The 20,740-nt window shown below is 45.0% G+C and overlaps 1 protein-coding gene across 3 annotated transcripts in view; it reads left to right on the forward strand.

Moving 5' to 3' along the window:
• LOC140694828 (trafficking protein particle complex subunit 9-like) overlaps window positions 1–20,740 on the forward strand; it is a 195,636-nt gene that overhangs the window by 139,081 nt on the left and 35,815 nt on the right. For 2 of the 3 annotated variants that reach the window (XR_012070472.1, XR_012070473.1), the window contains exon 1: window positions 7,486–7,760. The exons of the other annotated variant lie outside the window; for it this stretch is intronic. The gene's annotated coding sequence lies outside the window, so the exon portion shown is untranslated. Of the gene's footprint in view, window positions 1–7,485; window positions 7,761–20,740 lie in introns of those variants that run through there. 3 annotated transcript variants of the gene reach the window in all.

A 20,740-nucleotide genomic window follows, 5' to 3' on the forward strand; every position in this document is an offset into this window, starting at 1 on the left:
ATATTAACTTGGCTTTGTTAAATGCAAAGGTACAGATCAAATATGGAGTCAGATTTGTTCTTTCCTATTTCAGTAGTGCCATGGAGAAGGCAGTTTGGGCAGCTTTTTGTAGTGTCCTGGAGGCTTTCTCTCTCAGCTTCTGGGCGCCTCTGTTGAAAACCCTTCATAGCTGTCTGGCCTGCTGGAAAAGCACTCTGCCTGTTTTACCCTGAAGATGTGTTCTGTTTATAAACTCATCTCTACTCCTTGTAAAACAACTCAAGAAAAACTCAGTTGGTTTTTCACCAGCCATGGGCAGGGGTGAGATAAACCATGTTATTATTTCATAAAATAATAGTAATAATATTAATATTAATAGTAGTAGCAGTAGTAGTAGTAGTAATAATAATAATAGTAATAATTATATTAAAAGAATTCTTAAAACACGACTGCACATTGGAGAGAGTCAATAAATGCTTTCTGGCTTAAATCAAAAGTGATGACTCAGTGATTCCATGGCTGCTGTATTTGCTATGCTAGTTACTCCTTTGTTCCATTACACAGTTTTTTTAACTGAAAAAGAAATACAAGCAAATGGTTAAAAAAAAAAACTCAAACAGAGCACAAAAATACACAAGTGAAAGAAGTTTTCCCTCATCTTCTGTTCTTTCAGCCCTCTCTGGAGATGCCACTGTTTGCTATCCTTTGGGTGCTGTTCCAGATATGCTTTGCACATTCCCACCTATGTATGTAAATTCCTTTAAAATTTTAGTTATTTTTAACTTAAACGGATTTAAATCCTCAAGTGGCTTCTGGCCGGGTAATAGAACAGAACAAATCTGACTCCATATTAGATCTGTTCCTTTGAATTTAACCCTATGCTCTGTCTCCTAGGCTTCATCTTGCTTGTAATCAATGTCGCCTGGAGCCTGAAATATACAGGAGAGCGTATTCTGAAGCCTCTGACCTTTAAGGATATTTAACACTTTTTCATTCATTTAAAGATAGCAAATTGCAGAATAGAAAATAACGTTTGTTTTGTTGGAGGTTTGCAGGGATCTGACCCACGCAGATAGCTGCAAGAAGAAAGGATTCTAACAAGAAGGAATTCCTACACTAAGAAGTTTGCAACAACCAAGCACATAGGAAAGGATCCTGAATTGTGACTTGGGGAGATGGTTTTCCAGGACATTAGTTTGCCATCTAGGTCTACAGAAACTTGCTATTCCATGCCCCAAAATCTGGTCTCCCAACTTATTGTCCTGTCCTGCACTGAGGAGAAAGAATTTCGACTTGGTAACACTCCTATCTACCTAGAAAGCTGGGCACTGGAGCTGAGTGTTATGGAAACAGGCCAGCCAAGAAAAGCACCAATCGGGTTGTTGGTGTACTCAGAAGTATTATGCCGGTGGGCTCAGTGGGGCTCCTGCTCTGAAGTTCTGAGCACCTCCAAGACGTGCACATGAGGTTTTAAAGGCTTAATTACAAGTAAGGGGGAATTAGCCAATAAGGCTCAAAGAACAAAAAGCAAGGAATCAGTACACTGGAGCTTATCAATTTGTAGCAGGTCACATTACTGACACTTGTTGAGCTTGGAATTACGAGTTAGGTTGTTAGCCCAATAAACTGACAGTAAACTTCAGATATATGAGATAGCCCAGCAGAATTTAGATCATTAAACCGACACTTATCACACTTAGATTTGTGACTTAGCTTGTTAGCCCAGCTGGACTTTTCCTTCACATGAGGACAGCTCTCCCACACCCAGGGAACTACTGTGAGCCCTTGATGTTTCCACTAGGGTGGGTATGGTTTACCCAGGAGGGATGGGGACTATGCACCAACACTCAGGCAGTCTGCTCTGTCTGGGGCTCTGATCTTGTACCATCCCGCTCCCCGCCAGCCCAACACCTGGGACAGTGGAGCTAAGGCAGAGATCCTGCCTGCCTGTTTCCCAGCGTGTAAAAGGGGATTATGTACCTTTCCAAGGTAGTTCTGAGCAACAACACCTGCGGGTGCTTGGTTCTCAGAGCAAGAGAAAACCCAGGTCCGCGTGGGGGCAATGGGTGTGATCCCCATAGAGTTTCTGCAGAAGCATCCCATGGAGGGCTGGATCAAGGAGGTAAAATTTGAGCTGCGGAACTTGAAGGGTTACAGAAGGGTACAGAGGCAGGTCTGCCGCCTAGGGGTGCCCCAGAGGTAAAGCTTTTTCTCTCCAACTCCGCTAAGACCCTCCCCTCTCCAGATCCCTCCCCACTCTATGCTCATCGTGTCCATCTGTATCTCTCCAATTTTCCCGTCCTCTCCACCCGCTCCCATCTTCTCCCTCCCTCCCTCGCTGTCCCACCTTCTCTCACAGAACCCAGAGAGGATCGCTGGCCCTCCAGCGCATGCGCAGTCAGTGCCAAGTGGTCGGCTGGTTGGAAGCTCTATATCCTAGCCGGGGATCGGGCCGAAAGGTTTCTCAACTCTGTCGCCCGGTAGGACTTTGGTTCCTGTCTGGGGCCGGGGCCTCTGGCTGTGGAAGTGCAAGGTGGGGGGCTCCCGGGAAAGTTGTCAGGCGGTTGCGGGAGGGCGGTCCGCCTGTCACAGTCCCCAAGGGCGCCAGGCAGCCCGTGTTCAGATGAATTGCTCAGGCCAGACCCCTCTACCCGGGCAACCTGCCCCGGCGCCCCGGCCACAGCTGCCAAGGGCCAGGTGTGCCCATACCACCTCTCACCCAGCCGGGATCCCTTCAGTCCGCGGCTGGCGTCCCCTTCCCCTCTCCCGCCCGCGAGTCCTCTCCTCCCTGGCTTCCTCTCCTTGGCCGCCGGCCCGTTCACGCCCCTGGGAGGGCTGTGTCCGGGCGGGCGGGGACTGCGGACCCGGACGGGGCGGGGGGCTGGGGCTGGGGCTGGGGCTGACCTCCGAGCAGGGCTGCAGCCCGCGTCCCTCCCCTTTCCCTCCCCCCCGGGGCAGCCCTCCTCTCCCTTTCCCGCTCCCGGAGGACCAGCTCAGTGGCCTGGGCACTGCTCCCTGGGCTGAGAACCTCCGGCTGTAACGCCCTGCTTCTCCAGTTGGAGTCGGAAAAAGGGAGCCTCAGTGCTGAGCGAGCTTCTGTCTCCTCCCTCAGTTTTTCTGCTGCAGGTAAGTACTTTTAACACTTTCAGGTGTTATCATGGCTGTGCTTGTTGATGTCACGTGTTTTTATAGTGAGAGTGATTAACAGTGGTGAAAGCAGGGCTTGGTTCTGTTAAAAATGAGCTGAAGGCATGAGGCTGTGACGTCCTCCTTCCTTCCCTCTCCCAGGGTGAAAGGAGTGATCCTCGATTTTCAAAAGATAGTTACAGTCCCTAACTAGCACAGCCCAGCTAGTGTGTGTTAAGAGGAACAGCACCACCAGAGGCCTTGGAGACCCAGGGATATTGCAGTCCTAAAGAGCTCCTGGCACAGTTTGGTTTGTTTTGGTTTTTTGTTTTTCTTAAATTGTGTGATAGACTAGTGGTATAAACAGAAAAATAATTGTCAAGAAATATTTCTTCATGTAACAGTGTTATTGTGATATAGTTCACACACCATGAATTCCATCCATTTAAATGGTACAATTCAGCAGCTTTTAGCATATTCACAGTTGTGCAACCATTATTATTACAGAACGTTTTCATCACTTCAGAAAGACCAGTGGAAATGAATGACCTATCCACCCCTCCGAAGTGGTGGTTCTAAAGAAATTTCTTGGCTATTCCTGATCATAAATTAACTTGTTACATTCCAAGAAAAATCTGGTAGGAATTCTAATCAGAATTGCAATGAATCTGTCTATCAAAACTGGAAGAATTAATGTCTTTATGGCATAAACTTCTTCTACCCATGAATATATCTGGGACCCTATCTTTTCATCTGTCCAGTGACTGGCCCAAGGGAAGTCCTCACTACTTGTTGTACTTGTGAATGATGAGATTCTATACATTGTTAGTTGCAACTGTAGCCTTTCACAGAAGAGAAAAGTAACCTCAGTGAAGCAAGTGACTCTCTGATGGTCAGAAAGAGTGACAGCCAGTGCTGGAGTGATCCAGTGGACTTGGTGCTTTCAACCAGAATTCTCCGCCACATACAGTTAAGGGGATTAGAGTGTTCTTTTATTTTTTCTTAATGCCGTTGCTTTTATTTTTACTTATTTTTTTAAATTCTTTTTTATTTAAGTTTAGTCAATTTACAATGTTAGTTTCAGGTGTACAGAAGAGATTCAGTTATAAACATATGCATATGTATATATATGTTTTAGATTGTTTTTAGTATAACTCATTACAAGAAATTGAATATAGTTCCCTGTGTTATACAGCAGGTCCTTGTCATTTATTTTATATTTACTAATTTGTATCTGTTAATCCCCCCTTCCCTGCCTGCTAAACACAGTTTACTTTCTATGTTCATGAGTCCGTTTATAGGAGCACCGTTTTTCCTAGTAATATATGCTCTTTGGCTGCTTTCAGTTTCAGTAATTTCATCTTATCTGTGGGTGCTTTTATTCTGGTGGCCTTTATGTGGTTTGCACACGTGGTAATAGAGATCTGTATTTGGGACAAATTCAGGCCTCTGTAGTCCCTGGTACAGAGTGCCCACTGAATTGATGCTTGAACTGGGAAAAAGGCACAGTAAATTTTGGAATTTCAACTATGGTTGAGAATTCCAGGGTTCTATAACCTGTTTAGACAACCTTAATATTGGCTGCACCCATACTGGGTAATTTGGTGGAAATTCATGGTATGGTGGTGTAGAGACAGGGAATTGTATGCTTCTTCTCTTTCTGTTTTATTACACTCATTCTCCTGGGCCTCCCAGATCCTCCCCCAGAAGGGCCCAGGGCTGGCTTGGTGCTGCGCTGAGGCAATATTTGTTAATAAGGCCCTTTCCTCTACTCATCTGAGCCTCCGGTTCTTTCTCTGCACAATGAGGACTTAGACTTGATAAGTACTTTTCAGTTTCTTTTAAAGCCATGTTTCCTTTGAGAAACAGAAAATGCAAATCTCTCCTCTCAGCCCAACCCTTTAGATTTTGATAAGTCCTCCAAGGAGTGACATAGCTCTTTGTGGAATATGAATGTGATTGTGATCCCAGGTGAAACAGAAAAGACTCTTCAGAGATTGATTGCAGGGAGAGGGCAGGAAAGGGGCAGTATGTCACACTTTCTAGTGTGAGCACTGGAGCAGGGGCTTGGATTTAAATATGGTGACTGACGTGGCCTCTCTCTAATCTTGTAGAATGTGATAAACTTCTCTACCTCAGTTTCTTGATGTGTCAAGTTGGGGTGATAATATTTTAAGGCTTTTGTGAAACATTATACACATAAGCCATTTGTGTCTCGGTAGAAACAAGACCTGCTAGGGATTCAGGGATTTGTTTAAAAAAAATCTTGTCCATAGCAGACTGTCTGTGTGTATTTTAAGTTCCTGGAGGGTGAGGGTGAGTCTGAAGCCCATTGTGGGACAGGTGGGCCATAGTTCTCTGTGCCCCAGTTTACCCCCTCTTCCCCAGTCCTCTTCCTCAGTCCAGGATGAAGTTCCCTTGTAGATTTTCTCAGAGGTCTTGTGGAAATAGCTTTTCATTTTATTGTTTCACCAAGAAGTTCTGCCATCATGATCTCTTTGGTCAGGCTTTGAAGGGCTGCCATCATGATATCTGGTAAGAATTCTATGGAATTGGGAGTTTCTATTTAATGAAAAGGAATAAAAATTACAAAAAAAAATTAGAACAAGGGTGGTTTCAGGGGCTCTTTGAAATGGACACCATTAGCTTTGTTAGCTTCAGGTGCTGTGGCCTGTTGCCACGAGGACCCATTCTCTTGCTTTGAAGTTGGAGGTACCAGTGGGTCCAGTGGGAATGATAACTGAGTGTATCTCATGGGCTGGGCATTGACCTATTTGTACTGTGGGTTCCTAATTTGAGACAGTGAGCTCACCTAACCTCAATAACCACTTTAAAAAATTAGACTTTTTATTTTGAGATGTAATGTTGATTCCCATGTGGTAGTAAGAGATTATATGGAGAGGGCTTATGGATCCTCTTGCCCAGTTTTCCTTCATGGTTCCATCTTGCAATGGTGAGGTACAATTCATTACTGACTCACTAACAATTTGAGGTTTGTGTTATTGCCCTCATTTCTATTCATGATTAAACTGGGACTTAGAGAAGCACACAGGCCTACCCAGGTCACCCACTTTGTTAGTGCAGAGTCGGGTGAACGTGGGCTTGGGATTTCCAGGCAGTACCATTATGATGGTCTGTGGCAGGGAGCAGCATTCACTTGCTTGTTTATTCATTCATTCAACAAACATTTATTGAGTAAACTCTGTGGGTCATATGCTTTCTTTGGCTTATCTGATTATTCATCACTACTGAGAATCAGGCAATGTTTATATTTTTTAATCTGAGAAAATTAGCTCTGAGAGGTTATAACCCTCCGAAAGGAAGTATAGCTCATTAAGGAGGGATAGTACATTTGTACAGTCACCTCTTTTTATGCAGGTGGTACCCTAGACATTTTACATTTGCAAACATCCATAATTCAGATATATTCTTGTAAGGCAAGGATTTTTTTTTTAATTGAAGTATAGTCAAGTTTACAATGTTGTGTCAATTGCAAGGTGTTTTTTGACTTTTGAATTAAAAAATACTTTTTCAGGAGGGTAATTACGTGTATTTATTTGTTTCATTTTTTAAAATGAGTTACTGGGTTTTGAACCCAGGACCTCGTACATGGTAAAAATGTGCTGTACCACTGAACTGTATCCTCTTCCCCTAGGCAAGTTTTCTTATCCATTATTATGAAGCTTAGGGGATCAAATAATTTGGATACAAATCCAGATCTTTTAATCCTACTGTGGTCCTTTTCTTTATATTCTGCTGAAGGGGTTTGGGGAAAGCATTTTCTTTGTTCATTTTTTATTCAGCATTTTTGAGCAGTGACTTTGCATCAGGGCCTTGCTAGGTGCTTGGAAATAGAAAATAAGAAATGACCCTTCTCTGCAGAGGCAGGAAGCCTAGACCAAAAGCTGGGTAATATGATCCGAGATACATTAGCCATGTGCAGACTCTGAGGACAAACTGTACCCCCGGATTTGCTTTGGCTTCCCTTGCCTTCTGGCTGGTACACACCAGGTCACAGCAACCCAGATGGGCCCGTAGCACACAGCAGAGTATGTACCTCGATCTCCTCACCCCTCTCGGCAGGGCCAGCAACATGAGCATCCCTGACTACGTGCAGTGTGCTGAGGACCACCAGACTCGTCCCGTTGTGGTCCAACCAATGGAGATCATCTCAGAGGAGAATTTCTTTTGCATCTATCAGCTACTCACCTCGGTGTGCCATATCAGCCCATGCGGCTCCCAGTGGACATTCTGTATCCACTACAGGCACCACTATGTGCCCGAGAATGGGTGGAGCGTCTTCCAGACACACCGCAAAGTCGTGGGCCTTGTCATCATTACCAACTGTCTCTCTGCCAAGGCCTTGGAGAAGCTGCACGTGCAGAGGGGCTGTATGGCACCGCGCTTAATGACTCTCAGCTCTTTGTCTTTGTGCTGCATGGGGAGGTAGCCGAGCAGCCGTTCACCGACGTGTCCTTCAATCTACGAGGACTGCAGGGTGGTGGAGAAGAGGATCGAGGACTTCACTGAGTCACTCTTCATCTTGCTCAAGTCCAAGTGGCTGGATGGTGGCCACAAGAATTTTGGGGCAAGATTCCCCTCCTCTGCATCCTGTTTGAGAAGGAGGACTTCATGGGACTGGACACAGACAGCAGGTAAGTTTACCTGGAGGCCAGCCCACCCTGGCTTTGTGCCGGATTGCTTCCCTACATCCAGAAAGGGATCAGCAAGGAAGAAGTCTGTCTTGTAGCCAAGGGGGGAGGGAGGTGCAGCCCGCTGGTTTACAGACATTTCAAAGTGAATCCGCCTTTGTTTCAGAGAGATCCTTTTAGGGTTAGTGTGGACACTTACTCCCGCTTTACAGCCAGGACCATGGTGGGAACCCTGGAGTTGCTGTCCAATAAATTAGCCAAAGCCACTGATGCTAGGAGCACTGGGGAGGAGGCTGGACTGAGCTGAGATATGCTGTAGGTCAAATGCACATCAGACGCTGAGGCTTGTCTAGCAAATGTATATAAACTATCTCTTTACTTCCTACATTGATTACATGTCAATATGATAGTATTTTACATACAGTTGATTAAGTAAGATCTGTTCTTAAAATCAGTTTCTAGTATTTGTTTTTTGTTTGTTGGTTTGTTTTTTTGTTTACTATTTTATACGTGGCAACTGGGAAACTTTCTTTACATGGCTCTCATTTCATTTCTGTTGGGCAGCCTGTCCTGGGACAGTCTCATTCCTTTGCTTTTGGATGAGATGCTTAACCCCGAGAGGCGGAACGGGGCACTGGTTGAGCTGGGGCTGGAGCCGGTGTCTCCTGCCTCTCAGGCCCAGCACCTGTTCGGCTCAGGCCCTCTCTTCTTGCCCGACAGCCACCATGCCAAGTTAGGACATCAGAAACACCGCCAGGGACTCCCGAATGAACTCCTTATGCAGGGAAAGGCGTATCACGGTGTATGGGACAGAGCAGGGAAATGTTCATTCTCAGTTTGTCCCTGTGATTAAGTCAAAGTCCCCACTTTGCCTCGGAAGTACAGACGAGCTCTTTTGGGCTGCCTACCCCCCCACCTTCTGCTCTGTTTCCCAGTGTATCTATCGTGCTGTCCCTCGGGCAGAAGAGGGTGAGATGTCTTTGCCGAGAAGTGGTCCCCCTTTGCTGGGGAGAGTAAGGGAAGCTGTGTCCCCCCGTCCTATGGCCTCTGTCCTTGTGTCTGGAGAGGGCTCATGGTGGTCCCACAGGTGACGGTCCGAGAACCTGGCACATGCTGCTGGGCCCGCCGTTAAGGCAGTGCTCTGTGATTCTTGAACTTACCTAAGATCAGATCCTACTTTCTGGTTGTTGGTAAGTTGGAGGAGAAGATGCTAGAGAATTGATAAAAAGAATATCTAGACCAGCCCTGTGAGTGAGAAGAGAAGTGGACCCGAGTCCCACCTGCGAGAGCCCACCTAGCGGTCTCTGGATGAATTTTCTGTTCCTCCCAGATATACCTGTATGGCTGAAGGAAGGGGAGAGGCTTGTCGTGGCCATGATCTGTGCTTGTCCTCACAGGGCCCTGTGATCTACATGCCCGCACTCCCCTTCTGCTTCTTGGGGATGTGCTGGTATGTTTAGGAGCCTGGGCACTGCTGAGGGCATAGCTCCCAGCACCGTGCTACACTGAGTCTGGCTCTGTTCACCTCACCTGTCAACACCTGCTGAGGCCCCAGGCATTAGTCAAGGTAGGTGCATCGGTGCAACGTAAGCAGGGACCACCTTCTCCCCCTGGACAGACTGGTGAGTGAGCAGTTGAAGCCTTGAGCCCTGCCCCAGCCCCCACGCCAGTGCCTCCTCTTTTGTCATAGGAGTCACTGGTGACATTTTTACTCAACAAATGCTTGTCTCTGAGTCTGCAGAGCCACCAAAGAATGCCAGCTTGTTTTTGTCTTTTGAAGTCTGCCCTTGGGACTTGGCGGAGTAGACGAATGTGTACTTAGCCCACAGTGTTTGACACTGTCACCATTGATTACCCAGAACCTCATGTACCAGGCATGGCTCCCGGCATCAAAATACAGCAGCGCAATAAATCTCCCTCCTTGTGGGTCTGTCTGTCCTGGTACCATAAGAGCTCAGCCAGCTTCTGAAAGTCAGTGAGATAACGCGGCCAGTGAGCTCAGGTCAAGCACATTCTCCTCCAGTCACTTTTACCACATTGTTGCTTTTAGTATTCCACAGTCATTAGTTTTTTAAACAATGCTTTGGTGAAGGAGCAGAGCCTAATTCTCTCCTGCTACTCTTGGTGGAAGTGAGTAAAACGGTCCAGAATGAAATGCGACCACAATTTGTAGCTCAAAATCTGCCTAGACGCTTGTAGGTGGAATTTGGGTTGGGGCGCTGACCACGTTGGGGTCGTCCGGCAGCACCGCTCCCCTCAGGCCCCTGCTTTCCCTGGAGCAAGAGGTGAGGGTGGGTATCACCATCCCCGCGTCCCTGGCCTCACACACTCACGTAAATTCTTGTACATGCTGTCAAAATCATTTTTGTTCTTGTGTGTTTCTAATTTTCTCGTCTTCATCTTTTCCTTTTTCTTTATTCCTTTTTCACTTGTACTGTCCAGTGAGCATGTTGTTGCATCTGAAAATGTGGGCTGTGCACATCCTGCATTGGAAATAGCCAGATTGCCATCCGTGCTGTCTCAATCATTTTAAAAAGCAAAAACTTAACAGCTGTCTTGATCCATGTATTATCCTCGTCATTTTGTATTTTCTTAATTTTTGGAATATTTACTTTGTTTGCACATTACCCACTGGTTTTTGATACCTGTTAAAATCCTTGCTTTGAGGAACCTGTTTGGTCCTCTTTTTATTTGGTGACAAATGCGCCCTTATTAAATTTGTTTCATTGTTTTGAAGAAGTGAGATGCGAATTGATTTAGGCGGCTGCTGAGGGATTCTTTTCATGGAGTATTTAAACTTGTAAAGTCAAATTCTGCGGCAACTTGCACGATTCCTGCTTTTATACAAACGTGCTCGGCACGAGGTTCCTGGCTGTCGCTGTGTGACGTGCGTGACGGCGCTTCCTGGCCGGTGGTCACTGGTGAGGAAGTGGCCGCCACGGAGGTGACAGCTGCAGGGGACGCTGTTGGAGGAAGCAGTCACCGTTTGGTTCTTTAATTTTTTTTTTTTTTGCATTCAACTTCCCCGTGCCATTTACTTTACTTTGCCTTCATAAAGGGGCCGAATTGGGTCTAAAATCCATGCCACTATTTTGTTCCCTTTACGAGGCTGGATTTTCTGAGTCTCAGGACAACATGGCCTTCTCCTAAGTAGCTGGCTCACCTGGATCTGTTGGACACAGGGACAGCTAAAAGGGCCATAGCTTCCTCTCTGCTTCAGCCAGTGGGCATTCAGAGTTGGGTCTGTGGTTTGCCTCAGCAGCCGTGCAGACCTTCCTACCCAGGGATTTTCTTTTAACCCATGTTGGTAGTAAATAGCTGAATCCGTTTCTGTTGCAGCTGACGTTCACCACTGACGGCCGTGTCATTAGTTTGTGGTAGTCAGTCTCCAACACCCCAGACAACCATGAAGGAAGATGATTTGGCCACCTAGGACCTTGGATTCTCACCCTCACCATGGTTCATCTCACCCGGTGGAAGGGTGTGGCCACCACCATCATGCTGACCATGAGGCCTTGTTTCTCCTTTCATGCTCTGGTCCAAATGTGGACACTTCATTTTTCACTGAATTTGTCTCACTTGAGACAGGCCAGAATATCTGAATGAGTCCATCACATTCTGGGTGGGGAACAGAACAGAAGTAAGTGTCGCAAGTAGATGGAGTCTAGGCTGTCCGGGTTGGCAATTGCAGGCTGGGATCTGTGATGGCCGGGCTGTACCCTGGACACAGGCCTTTCCCGTGGCTCCCATGAGCCCAGGAGTTGGAGTGAGAACAGCCTTGCCTGGGTTCCCACATCCTCATCTGCTCACTTTCAAGTGTGTCTGCTAATTAGGAGCTCCCCCAGACCTCGGGCCCTTCAAAGCTCAGACCACGGGAGAACCTTGAGTCCCTTCTCCTGGGCCTCCTGTGTGAGAATCCAGTGCCTTCTGAGGTGTCCAGTGGCAGGAGATGCCTCCCCCGCCGGGGAGCACCCTACGGAGGACTGTTATTCAGTGCACCATGCTGTGAGCTTGTGGAGTTCCGACCATGGTCCCTGCAGAACCACACTTGAGATGGACTTATTGTCATAAATTACAGGACTGATTGCAGGGCAGGGCCGGGGGGAGGGAAGAGTGGAAATTGAATGTGACCTCAGACAACTAGGTGGGTGCTGGGGCTGTTACTAAAATGGGGAGTCTGGGAGATACCTGCCAGGAATCGAATTCCAGAGTAAATGGTGGACATGAGGCATTTTTAAGATGCCATTTTTCATCCAAGTTAGGACTTCAAAGAGGCACTCGGTTCGATGAGCCTGGGGCTCAAGTGAAGGAGCCGGACTAGAGATACACGTTGGGAGTCGTCATTCTTAGCTGGTGTTCACAGCCTTGCATGTGAATTAGATCTTCTCGAGGGCTGCAGACTGAGGCTGAGGGGTGGCAGGGCTGTGCCTGGGTTGGAGGAAAGCCCAGACCATGCAGCTTTGGTGTGTCAGTTAGCTGCATTTGCCATTTTCAGAGCAATGCTATTTATCCTTAAGGGGCCAGGGGGTGGGCAGGGCCAACCAGGAAGAAATCTGCAGGGAGGGTCGTGGCCACATGTGCGTCTTGGGAAGGTGCAGAGGCTGCAGGGTCTGGGAGGGTAGAGTCCTCAGAAGCTGAAGTTGGAGTGGGGAGTGGGGAGAATGTAGTCACAGTCACCTGTGAGGGAGGGAGGGAGGCCTAGGGAGTCCCCACCTTACCGGACTCTCTTTCCCATGAACAGAAGGCAGTCAGACAGAGGATCTGAGGTGAGAAGGGATGGGCAATGGGAGGGGAGCCAACCTGGAGAATGGTGCTTGGAAAGTTCTGGAGTAGTCTCCCTGAAAAATAGAGTTAAATATACCCAGACTCTTAAGAACATTGTTAGTGACTTGGGAGGAGGCAGTTGTTTTTCTGGCCTCCTAAGGGTAAGGCATGTATCCAGGGATACACAGAAGATACGGGCAGTCTGTTCCGGGGGCTTGATCGTTACCGGGGGAACAGTGCAAGTTTAATGGGGCAGAAGGGCAGCGGAGGGAAACTAGCCAGGCCCCGTGTCAGGAACCAGTCGGCCGCCCTACTTGCGTGTTGCATTCACATCCATGCCTCCCAGGTGGGCAGTGGCAGCCCCCTTTTGCAGATTGGGAAGCCTTCTCAGAGGGGTTAAGGAATTGGTCTTTTTAGCGGCTAGTAAATGCTGTAGCAGGATTCAAGCAGGGCCTTGTCAGACTTCAAGGTCATGTTCTCTCTACTGTTTCCAGTACTTCCCTGTTATACCTGGAATGGTGAAGTGGGTCAGTTTTGGAGCCTTTCAGAAAAAGTATGATTTAAGTGCCTCAGGACTGTTTCACAAAGCTCAGCGTTCTTTGATGATTCTGAAGCACGCAGTGCTTTTCGCCCCACAGAGGTAACGTCTAACTCCTTTGAAGATGACGTGGTTGCAAATGATGTACAGGTGCAAAACCAGACTCTGCAGCTTCTGAACGGAAACTCTCCAGTTCTCCCTTGGTCAGCTTTCTTCCGCGGGATGTAACTGTGCTGCAGCGTAAACCTGAGCTTTCCGTATGGAGTGAGTGTTTAATATCCAAAGTTAGCATAAAACGGTCAGATGAAGAAAACCGACGTTGACAATTTATTTTTGGGTTCCATTAGTCAAGATATACTATCAATTAATGACCAATATAGCAAATGAAATTCAGTATAGGACATTGCATTTCTTCCTTTCTATTTAGAGTTCTCTTACAGAATAAGGTTGCCTGCTTTGGAACATCAGCTTCACCACCACGGCACCTATCAGTGTGTTGGTGTGATTGCATTTACAGACTGAATCTAATCTGGGCTTCCTAAGCCCCAAACACTCCTGTGCAAAATCACGGGCTGTAGCCATCTGTTAGTCACGCAAATACTTCTAAAATTATATGATTCCAGAAAAGAAAGAAGAGAGAGAGAGAGATTGCCTTTATCAAATTTCCTTTCAGTTCTAACTGCAAACTGTTGTTGAGCAGCTCTTGTTTCCTTTGGATATGAATATATACATTTCTTTGCATGTAACCTAGGTTTTGGACTAGAACACCAAGTTCTTGCTGTCCACAAGCCACAAAAATAGTAGCCAAATTGCACACGTGTGAAATAGTTTATACTTTTTTCTGAGAAAGTATCCTTGAATTTGGGACTTGGGCTGTGATTTTTGCTTTTTGATTCCCCCACCCGTCTTGTAATCTCTCACTCCTTCCCACGTGGCCCCCAAGGGTTCGTGGTCTTATTAGGAGCAGGCACCCAGTTGGTCTCCATATATTGCCGCTATAGATAGAGCCCAGACAAGATTTAAGGACATTATCAGAGAGGACTTCCTGGAAGAAATGGGCTCTAAATTCAGTTGTGAGGACAGAGTAAGAGTCAGCCAGGAGAAGGAGTCAAGAATGTGGCTCAGGTCGCAGGTGCAGCCCGGGCAGAGGCCTGGAGGCTTTTGGCGTGGGGACCCGGGGAGAGTGCCCTGTGCAGTCCAGGGTGGAGGGAGCCCCTGCTCGGGAGGACACTGGAGACAGTCCGTGGTGTAGGGCTTTGGAAGAAGTTGAGTTTTACTAGAACTGACACAGTAGGCAGTGAAGGGTGTCAACAGAAAGTGACCCTCAGGAAAGGTACTTCAGGTTTTGCTTCTGATATTCTACAGACAGAAGGATCGGGATGGGCGAGAGCAGGTATGTCTGTCCCTTTGAGATCCAACCTGTCATTCATTTATTCATAACACGTGCACTTCTGTGAGTATAGGGGAGAGAGGGTGTAGCCACGATAATAAGCAAAATGTATTTGCTTCTTGAGAGCTTAGCATTGTCAGAAGTTGACTTAGCCTAGAAAGCTCTAGGAAGAGAGGAACAAATTGTGGAGGTTGGAGGGAGGGAAGGCTTCCTTGGGAAACAGTCAAAATGAGCCTGGAGGCAAGTGAGAGGTACGAGCATGTCAGGGGACCCCTGAGGTCACTGGGAACCTGTGTACTGAGGTGAGGCTGGGCAAGCAGGGTCTGGGGTGGGGCTAGAACTCTAACAGGGAGCCTCTGAAGCATTCGAAGTGGGGTTGATGTAATCAAATTTGTGATTTGGGAAGGCTGCCGTGGCTCTGTGTGTGTAGCGGGGATGAGGGGGTGGGTGCCACCAACTGGGGGATCATAAGAATACCATTCACAGGCTGGAATATGGGCATCGGGGCTACTTGGGGACGGCAGGGGCAGTGTGGATGCCGGCTTTCTTTATGGGGGGCTTGTTAGCGGGGCCGCCCTTGAGGCACCTTGTGGCTGTAAGAAAACTGATGGAGGCTGACAGGTGGACTTTCGTCTTCTCTCTTTCCCTTCCTTGTTTGATGATCTTAGCTCAGCCAACATTTGGAACAAAAGAGCTAATTTCCAGGGTTGCCCAGGACTTTGTTGAGCTCGTTCGAGTGAGATCTGATTGGATTTAGGTTTGTGTTCAGATCTGGATGTTCACTTAGCTAGAAACGTCCTGTCATTTCGATTTCCATAGGGGTTTTTATTCTTGATAAAGATTGCTTTCTTGGTGAGAGGAAATTTAAAACAGCTGTTGTCTTTTTCAAAAAATCCTCTTTTAAGAATTTTAATATTCAAAAGAATACGAATATATAAAATATTTAAGGAAGTCTTTGGTGTTTTTTCTTTGCTTTCTGAGCTAATGTGAAGTTAGAGCCTTTGCATTACTTAATAGCACATCCTTGTCAGTATTTAAAGAGCAGTTAGTGAGCGCCCCAGGTCCCACCTCTCAAAGAATCGTTAAAGTTTGCTCTGAAATAGTGAGGTCATAAAGGTCTTGTTTTCAGAAATCAAACGGTTTATAATACACAGCATAACTCCATTTATAAAATAATAATAAGTTCAAAACTAAGAAAGTGGAGGATAAATGATTTTTTTAAAGCCTAAACATAAATTTTCTTGTGCTAATGTTGCAAGTGGAAATTTTGAAACGAAAAATCCTACTGCAATATCATCTATTTGGAATACATATATGAGTTTCACATTTGAAAAGTATCTGCGCAGTGGTTTTCGAAGTCAGGAGCATTCCTGCTCAGATACTGGCAGTGATGGTTGCTGATTTTAAATGGAAGAGCCTAAATTTGCCTTCTTAGCTTTTTGGTTTTTTTATAGTGAGAGGGTTGAGTAGTGCTTTGCCAGCATGATTTTGGGGCAATTTGAGGGCAGATGTCGTGTGCCAGCAGTGAGAAATTTCCATGCATTTTATTTTCTGGACGTCACCAGGGCACATGTGGGGTTTGTGCCTGCAGGCTGGAATGCTGCAGGACTCCCTGATCATTCACCTTTATGTCCTGGAGCTGCTCCGGTCAGTGAATGATTTTCTGTGGCTTGGAGATAATGTGGTCTGATGGAGATGATCAGATGTGCAGTTAAAATGCTATTACTTGAAATAAGAGTAACCTAGAAACATTTCTCTAACAATACAGGATGAGGGAGGAGGATTGGCTGAGCTGCTTGCAGTGGGGAGCCTTAGTTGACTCCCTCACCGTGACTCCTGCCAATATCCACCCCAGCCCTGCACGGTAGTCCTGCCGAAGCAAGCAAGCACTTTGCTCAGAAACAGACTGAATTTCCTTGTGCCTCTCTTTGTTGGATTTTTTTGAAAGCACATTTTGCCCTTTGCTTCAATGCCATCCATGCTAGTCACCTCTTACACTCATTTTTCTGGCCTCGTCCATAAATAGCTGCTGAATGGATGAACAGAATGTAGTATCTCCATATAGTGGAACATTATTCACACGTAAGAGTGAATAAAAAAGACAAAAAAGAAGAGGAAAATGAAAAATGCCACCTGTTTTGGGAAGTCCACTTTGACTGTTCAACCCACACTTTTCCCTTTGAAACCCAATCACTTATGCTCCACTCTACTCTTTTTGATAGTACTTACCACCTTCTAATAATCTTTAACGTTTTCAAAAAAAAAAAAAGAAAGAGATGCTGATACCACTTCAAAATGTACAAGACTTGATAACAGCATGTTAATTGAAAGGAAGCAGACACAAATGCCCACATATTGTTGATTTCAGTGATATGAAAAGCCCAGAATAGGCACATGCAGAGGCAGAGAGCAGGTGATGGTTGGAAGGAGCTGGTTGGAGGGGGATTAGGGAGTGACTGCTAGTGACAGGGGGATTCTTTTGGGGTGATGAAGTGTTCTGGAAATAGAGGGTGATGAGGGCTGCACAACCGTGAGTGTGCAGAAGACTGCTGAGCACTGTCTCTGGGAGTGCCTGTTGTCGGGGCATCTTTATTTTGTTCTCATCCTGCAATGTGAAGAATCATCTTCTGCTCTGGCCATTCTACTCCTGTGAGTGGTGCGGGTCAGAGACTTTGTAGAGTCATGTTTCTTTTTTCCCCCTGGCTGAGTGTAGGCAAAAAAGATTTAAGCCTGAGAAAGTGCTCCATCTGCAGAAATGTCTTTTAGATTTGCATGGTGTAAAAATCTTGAGATCTTTTAATCATTGAGGCCAGTCTGTGGGGGGAAATACCCCGTGAAGCCTGGGTGAGCTGGGGAAGAGCCGCGCTTCTCTCCCAGACACGGGTGGGGATTGCACCCCCGTTCAGGCAGTGAAGGGCCCAGACCCGTGAGCAGACTTGACAATCGTGAATATTTACGTGTATCCGCTGCTTCATCTTGGATATTAATTTCAAGCTGAGTCAGTTTGTGGCGGCAGCCTCATCCTACATCAGGAATTTATAGTATCTGCTCTTTGAGGTGAAGACCTGACAGACTTGATTATTTAACAGTCTGCCTTGAATTGATATCTCAGATTCCTTTGTCAAAAGCAAACAGCAGAAATACAGAATTCCTTTAATGCCAATGTGACCTGGAACGAGTTTAGTCTCTGTGCCTCAGTGGCCTTATCTGTGAGTGGGAAAGATGATAACAGTGCTTCCCTCAGAGGAGCTGGTGAGGGGAGAGTCAGAAGCACAAATGGAGGACTTACAAAAGATGCTCTTGAATGACCGAATTTAGTGCTCTCAGCCTGGTGAGGCCTGAGGGGCAGAGATGTCAGAACAGAGCAGTCCTAGCCAGAGCTCGATCCGTGATGGAAGCTGTTATGATTAGTATCACCACTGTGCGTTATCAGGTAATTTTAAGACTTGGTAATATGAATTCTTGAATAATGTTAAAGGACTAGACATCTCAGATCCAGTTTACATAGTCCTCAAGATTTCTTCTGAGAAATGGATGGTTTCTTCCCCATCTTAAATCTGAGATGAGTCTCTAAAAAATTCTGTATTCCTCCATCTTTTTGCTTTAATTTTCCATTTCCTAAAAAACCATGTTTTTAAATGGAGTTAATGGGGACTGAACTGAGTGCCTCATGCATGTTAAGCACTTACTCTCCCAAATGAGGTATAATCTCCTCCGTGATTTTTGTTAAAATTTACTTTCTTAGTTTACAGAGGTAAGAGGCCTCTAATTCTTTTTCTGGAGACTTGTCCATGAACCTGTAAATCTATAATTAATGGACAAAATTTGGTTTATTAAAAAATCATTAGAATATTCTACAATTCATCCAAAAAGAAATGCTCATTGACTTAAAATGTTTCTCCTTTAAGGGGATTTCTCCTGTTTGGTCTAGCTTAATTTGTTAACAGCCATCCTCATCATCATAATGACCAAACTCACTGTGAGTGGACACCTACCTAAGGCTAAAATGTTTTCCTCATGTTTTAATTCATAGCAGGTGTTTGATTGTAGGTATCAGTGTCTCCTTTTTTGCAGCTGAGGGATTGAGAGATGGAGCAGCTTGTCCCAAATTACACGCAGCAGGCTGTGGCTAGCTCGGTGCTGGAACCCAGGCTGCACAGAATGCATTCTTAATTGCTCCTCTTATCAGCCTCCCATTAAGTGGTTACCCGAACACCTGTGACTCCATAAAAGGCCGAGTTTAGTGATCTCAGACTGATGAGGCCTTGAAAGGAGAGACACCATTGAGAAGTTGAGACAGAGTGGCAAAAATTAAAATTGTTCATTTTCACAAATTTTTAATTCTCAGGTAATTACATAAAAAGATATTTTTTTTATTTTAGTGCTCTGTAAGCACTAAAAAAAACATTAAAATAATTATAGTGCAAAAGAGAAGTGAGCTCTTAAAGTCCAACCACTGCTAATGATGTTGCTTGTTTTTCTCTTGTGGCCCTTTTTGACAGAAATACTTACAAAGACTGAATTGGTTTTATGTAGTTTTAATATGGAAGAAAAGATTGTCAGTGAATATTGTAAGAAAAGTCTTTACTCTTTTCTTTCCTGTTGATGAATATGTACTTTATTTTCATGGCTTAAGTACATTGCCTCATTTGTGAAATTTGAGTAATATCATTTAATTTGTCTGACTGTGAGAGGTAGATGCCTTGTATACAAAGAACCCAAGAGGTGCTTAATAAAGGTGTGCTGTCACAATGACAGATATTTTAGAAGGATCAACTCTGAATACTAAAGAGTGTCGCTTATTTCTGATACATATTCAATATGTATTTGTATGATATATTTGAATATGGTTTAAAGTAACAAGGATTCATTTTTTTTTTTTGGTGTAGTATGAACTTTTAATGAAATCTGTATCATTCTAGTGAGACAGGGACTAGTTAAATTGCCTTAATCAGATGACCTTGAAGATTATTTACACAGAATATATATTGTTACAAATCAGAATTTATGTTGCCGTGTAACCATCCACTCAGACATTTAAATTCGTGGGATTCTGACCAGATCCGTTAAGTTTAGTAAAATCCATATTGATCATTTTCAGGGAATAAGCTCCTCTATTTTGTGATTAAAGAAAATTTTGATTTTTTTCTACATTCTTAACAGGTTTAAAATATCAAAACATTGATTTGACATGTCACTTTTTTAATAGAGAGAATAAAGCTCATGCTGTTTTATTATGTAAATAAATGTTTTTGTATGGCAACAAAATTGTATGATATCCTGGCTCTTTTAGTATTTTGCAGGATACTTAGATAACCTACTGTTGGAAAAAAACAAACGTGAATTTTATGAATATAGGCCTAGTACAGATCTGTTGGTTTTTGCTACAGTGCAAGACATGAGGCATATGAGAACTTTGCTGCTGATTGCCAGGAGGACAGATCCCATGTCTCAGTTTCCCCTCCTGTAAAATGAAGTGGCTGAACTGGATTCTTTCCTCTTCTAAGATGAGTTTCCATGAGCCTATATCTTCTGTTTATATTCAGGAGTATTAGCAATATCAGATTAAATACTGAATATCCCTCCTTTCCCCCGAATCAAAGTGCAGCATGTGCTATATAAGTTTTATTTATCTGATTCTCGTTACTGATCCTACAGGCAATTTTTGTGTTGCATCTTTCCTGGTAACCTGGAAGGTCATTTTACCTATAGGTGGCACTGTTGCACCTACTTACAGTCTTAACTTTCCTGTTTGTAAAAGGAGGCTTAAACAACGTTATTTTATTTTGATTACTTTACTTAATGCTTCAGAATAGCCCAATGTCCATTATGTCTGTCTAACTGGAAAAGTTATTCTGCTTATATCTTAGATTTATTCTGTCATCTCACTGTGAACATTTCAGACTTGCTGTGCAAACAATAGCAAAATCGGGCTTTTCTTCTAGTGTTAGAAACCAGTGAGCCGGGATTTTATAAAAGAGCTAGAAGCGGCATCTGGAGGACCTTAAAGGTGAAAAGTGTATTGAGTTCCCTGAGTTTTGACCCCGCCGCTGTGTGTTAATTGGTGGTAGGAGATTTGGTACATATACGAAGGGGTGTAGTTTTTGATATGGTTTGCCTGCACGCGCTGCCACTGAGCCACTTGAGCCTGAGTCAGTTCGTTTTGAGTTTTTCCCTCGTCTATGAGATGGGGACATTCGTATCTGATTTGTAGAATTGTGAGAATTAGAAATTATGTGCAGTGTTTACCACAGTGTGTATGTCAAGAGGGCTCTTAAACTTTAGCTGCTG

Source organism: Vicugna pacos, unplaced genomic scaffold, assembly GCF_048564905.1.
Source record: "Vicugna pacos unplaced genomic scaffold, VicPac4 scaffold_105, whole genome shotgun sequence".
Classification (NCBI taxonomy): Eukaryota; Metazoa; Chordata; class Mammalia; order Artiodactyla; family Camelidae; genus Vicugna; species Vicugna pacos.